General features: G+C 44.5%; 1 long non-coding RNA gene across 1 annotated transcript; it reads right to left on the reverse strand.

Annotated features, from left to right (window-relative positions):
- Positions 1–362: 362 nt before the first annotated feature.
- LOC147462226 (uncharacterized) lies at positions 363–4426 on the reverse strand. Its single transcript, XR_015186788.1, has 2 exons — positions 1342–4426; positions 363–1246 (listed from the first exon to the last, which is right to left on the reverse strand). It is a non-coding gene; the product is annotated as an uncharacterized LOC147462226 (long non-coding RNA).
- Positions 4427–5371: the final 945 nt, after the last annotated feature.

The following is a 5371-nucleotide window of genomic DNA, read 5'->3' on the forward strand; positions in this document are numbered from 1 at the left end:
CTCCCTCCCAAAGCTCACATCCCTCTCTCTCCTTCTCTCCCACTCAAAGCTCACCTCTCTCTCTCTCTCTCTCTCTCTCTCTCACACACACACACACACACACACACACACACACACGTGCGCAATCAATCTTTTGTGGAGCGCTTCATCACTTGATTATTGTTGGAGAGGAGAGGGCAGACCGCAAGAGGTCTCTACACAAGAGGACCGTAAGAAGACTCGAATGCTAGAGGAACACAAGAGGTAAGCTTCTACAAAATCCCCCCTCCCCGTTGTCTTAAACACACACACACACACACACATTAAAAAAGTTAGATTCAAAATTTTTGTACCTCTTTCATGTTTGGTGTAGGTGCTTCTTGCTTGCTCGATTGACCTCACTTTGCTTGTTTGATGATTGTTGTAGGCATGTGATTAGTTAGTAGATACTTGCTTGCTTGCTTAGTGTGTGTAATGTCTATTGCCCGCATAGGAGCAATAAGCATTACGGGAATGAATACCCCCACACTGCCTTACATTATACAAACATTAAAACCACTGAAGGCAGAATAGAAGACAAGTCATAGAAACAGAACACCGTCTTCTTTATTGATATGCAACCAAACACAGAGTACAAGAGGGAATATATATTGATAACATGAACATTAGAGATATCTTCAAAAACTAGTATGCCCCCCCATATACAACCAATGCTCTAGCATAGATCCGGAACGGTGCAAAACCCCATCCTATCTCAAGATATCCTATGAAGAACTCTCCCAAAGCCGCATGACTCCGAATCCGCAATGTCCAGACATCCGCAAGACTGCAGGACCGCAATGTGCATCTTATGCCATAACACCTGGCATGCACGGTGGATTGCGCGAACCCACACTTTAGCCCCTCCGTGTCGAAGGTTCTGGTTGATGTTCCTCCACCTGTTCTGGTGAGGAGGAAACATCGATATATCCAAATCCCTGTAAATCTTGGCGATGACGCCGATACACCTCTGCAACAGTTGTGGATCTATCTCAGGTTGCTCCGGCCAAGGATCAATTGGAATGAATTGCATTGGCAAAGAAATAGACTGAGATGCCTGTGGAAAAGGAGCAAGATGTGTATGTAGAGGATAATGCTGAGATAAGTATCTGTTGAGTGCAGGCCAAAAAGGAGGACATGACGGAAGACTGAGTGAAAACGAATGAGCCAATGTCTCCACCCAAAAACATACTCCGCGCCACTCCTTACGAAGGTGATGAATCACTCGCTACAAACAAGAGACATTAGCGTGGGCCTCAGCACAATCTTCTCTAGCTTTCACCCAATCAGCAATATCAAAACCTTCTTGGACAATATTCTTACCTCTGTCATTATTCGTCGGCTCAGGCTGCCTCACCACAACCTGTTGAGTTGGTTGCTGCATTATCACCTCAGTAAAACAGCCTTGATCTCCAACTTTGCATTTGAGTCTCCAAAAGCTGTGGAGGTCCTCCTGCATCTCCACTGCTAAGGCATCAAAATCATTCATGTTAATCATCACATCACCAGGATGAGATGCTAAGTAAGTGGCCACGCTATTCTGCGTTCACAATTGAAGAAGTTCCTCTTGAATAGAAGCAACAAACGCAGAGCTAGCCCCCCTCACTGCCTGGATTTCTTCAATTTTTTGTCGATCTACCATATTTAATGCTACATTTTGACTTCTTAAATCGGCAATGCTAGTCTACAAAGCCTTTACCTACGTTTCCAGCTCGGTGACGCATGCCTCAGTTGCTGGAGCTGGCCAGGCCGAATGTGATGACTCCGCAATGCGCTACAAAAATGTTCCGCATGCCTGGAGCTGATCAAAGGGGTTTGCAACAGTCGTCTCCCAAGGCAAAACTGCTAGAAGAGTCCCCTCAACTGGAGAAGCTCTGATAGTAACACCAGAATTTTTCGGTTGCAAGGAAGTATCCGCACCCACAGAGCCAGTTCGAGCCGGAGTGGAGGTTGCCTCCCTTTCCTACATTCTGCGTCTCCAGCGCGCAATGGTGGAATCCTCCGGCAAAGTGGATGTCGTAGCGGGAGGTGGTGTGGAAAACAGGCTTTCCTCCCGACCTCACTTTCGGCTTGATGTTCCTACAACGGCCATCTCCTGTGCACTAGAGGCTACCACTGCACTCGATGTACGCGGCATATCCACTATGCGAGCAGGTATTTGAGACACCCTCACAAGAGGCACTTCCGGACTCTGCGTTTGTGACAATGGTGTAGTAGTACCACGTACTACAAATCTGTCATCTTCAAAGTGACACAGAGGGCGAAGGGTGAGAGGAAAAACTTCCCTCAAGGGAAACACTAAAGTAAGCAGTTGCCCGACCTTGGTATTTTTTGGGGTGCTATGCCCCATCTATGCCACCTCTCTTTGGCATTCTGCTAGCAATCGTTCCCTAACAATCACCGGCCACGCCACCGGCCCAAAGTTGGCTGAATGCAATATATTGCGTGCTTTGGCCGAAATCGTATAAGTTTTGGCTTGTTGCAAAATTGCCTCAAGAAACCAGCGCCTATGCATCCCTTATCGTTGTATCTATGAGCCTTGATAATTTATATTCACCTTTTACTTTCAAGCCCAAACTCTAGTTTTGCCTCTACAACAGGAATAACATGCGATGCCCGCACAACACCATCACTTGGCAAACAGCAGCACCTTAAAATCCTTTCAGTTGTCAATTAAATCTGTTGGTTGTTGATCTGCACCACATCATCAGTAGCCAACTGCTCAATCAATGATGTGACCTGCGGGTGAATAGGGATACCTTGCCAATCTAGGTTGGCAAAGACACGCAGACGCAAATCCTACAACCAAGCGTCCACCCTGTGAAGAGCTAGTTGTTGCACTGGAGTAAACAGAATGCATTGCATTAAGGAAGCTGTCATGGTAGCAAAGATACACAGAAGAACAGAGAAATGATGCAGTGGAACAAGGTATCGCCTGCATGCACTAAACCACTCACAAAGAGTTCTCAAAATAAGGTGTGCCACGGTGTCGCAATCATCATTGCCCTTTTCTCGCTTTTCAAGATTGCATGCAGAAGAATTCCCAATCATGATTAGGCAGCTTCCGGATCTTGTACCACAGCAAAGGCGCTGTCATAATAATCAATATCTAATTCTCCTAAATGATTTTCTCATGTTAAACTGATCATTTAATATGGGGAAGTGATATGGGAGAAAAAGCTAGAATATTGGTTAAGCTAGCAGACTGGCCACAGTAGGGATCCAAAGGAGGGAAAATAGGGATCCAAAGGGGGGCCATCTGCAAAAGAGCCATGTGAAACAATGGGCTAAAAAGACCCTAAGGTTCAGCCCAGTAAGACTTCCAAAATGCTAAGGTTCCAAAATTCAAAGGTTATGTCCAAAGGTCAACCTTAAGGAATTGGATGCTTTGTGTGTGACCAAAAAAGTCTTGCATATCCCTACATAGGAGGGGGCGAGCCTAGCAAGTAGGGGATGAGAGAGAAATCCACACACACACACACAATCCCCCTTTTACACAAAGGGAATGAAGGACACATGTCAGATGCCTAAGCTAGTTGCTCCCAAAGTGTGCTCAATTCCTATTGGATGACCCTTGAAGTGGACCAATGAGAATTAGGCTAGAGTAAATTTAGCCTAATTAATTTTAAAACACTTAATAAAAAGAACCAATGAAAATTAATTCTCCTTGATGATTATTGGACAGTCCGTGAAGGGGTCCAATAGGAATTGAGCAGCCCAATGGGCTACTTAATTCCTATTGGTCCAAATGGCGAAAGGTCCAATGGGAATTTAATTCATTTAAATCAATTAAGTTTAATTGATTAAGCTCTCACAAAATGGGAAAGGGGGACACATGTCAGAAGGCTATCTCTTATGCTGCTTAATAGCCATTGGCTTGACTTGGGGAGGTCCAATGGGGAGCCTGCAAGAGCAAATAGCAAGAGGGCTCGTCCAAGAGAGAGAGGGGGCTCAGGCTATCTCTTATGCTGCTTAATAGCCATTGGCTTGACTTGGGGATGTCCAATGGGGAGCCCGCAAGAGCAAATAGCAAGAGGGCTCGTCCAAGAGAGAGAGGGGGCTGATTTTTGCAAGGCATTATCACACACACACTCACACAATCTCATGTGTGAAGAAAGAGAAGACTATCTCTTTCCAAGCTTTAATGGAGAGCTCATCACCTACTCCAAGCTTGTGAGATAGAAGCCTACATCGACACACTCTTGGCATGTGGATGCAAATCCAACCAAGATCCAAGCTTCAATGCATGCTCATCTCCTCTACCATGCTAATTACTAAGCTAAGCTATGCTAATATCAGTGATTATGTGAGGAGATGTACATCTTTCTCGTAAGATACTCCTTCTTCCTCTCAATCTACTCTCATACCCTGCTAGCTCTCACCATCTTCGAAGGTGTGTGAGGTCTTGGGTCTGAGAACGGGGATAATTAAAGTTGTGTTTGCTAAGTGTTTTTCTTAGTGCATGAAGCTTTCATCTTCATTGCACTAGCTAGTCTTGAAGGAACACAAAGAATTGTATTGTACAATGTCTCTCTTGATGGGAGAAACCATAATACAAAGCCTTTTGGAGGGGGGACCGGCTCCATGCAAATCCGGTCCTCAACTGTTGTCAATAGCTTAATTTCTCTCTCTTTTGAAAGTATTGTTGATGCTATCTAACTAGGCGTTATGCTTTTTGTTTCTCTCTCCACCCAAGCACTCTTGTAATTCTCATTAGGAATCTATTCTAATGAAATGCCCACTATGTTCATGTTAATTTCCGCTACACAGAAGTTTTTAGTCCATTAAATGTTACAGGGGCACTGAATTGAGGTAGGTGAAAAATAATGACGTAGTCGAAATCCATTCACTTGCACATAAATCACCTCCTCCTGCCAGTCAGCGAAATAAAAAGAAGTGGACCCGCATGCTGTAAAAATCCAGAATGGTCCCAACCACCATAATTTTAGCTTCCCGGGCATCTTGCTAAGGTGAGAATTAAATACAAGGACCAGCTGCCCCCGTAAAAATTTCCGTGCTTTAGGGCGATCAAGCCATTTCTTTCGCATGGACTCATTACGATTCCTCATCTAATTCCTGCAAAACATCCAAATGATAAATAATAGAATCTTTCGAAAGAATCTTATCCGCAATCAGCATCCGCAAACTCAGAACCACATGCTCCACTAGGGTAATTGCCTCCATACCAAATGCCATCTTGAAAGGAGTCAATCATGTTGCCACTTTATATGTTGTCCGATAAGCCCATAATGTGGAAGGAAGTTTCACATCCCAATCCGTTCTATGCATATTCACTAACTTTGTCAGAATACGAACCAATTGCTTATTAGCTGATTCCGCCTGCCCATTCTCC

The sequence above is a fragment of the Adiantum capillus-veneris genome, chromosome 3 (genome assembly GCF_014529385.1).
Source record: "Adiantum capillus-veneris isolate H3 chromosome 3, ASM1452938v2, whole genome shotgun sequence".
NCBI lineage: Eukaryota > Viridiplantae > Streptophyta > Polypodiopsida > Polypodiales > Pteridaceae > Adiantum > Adiantum capillus-veneris.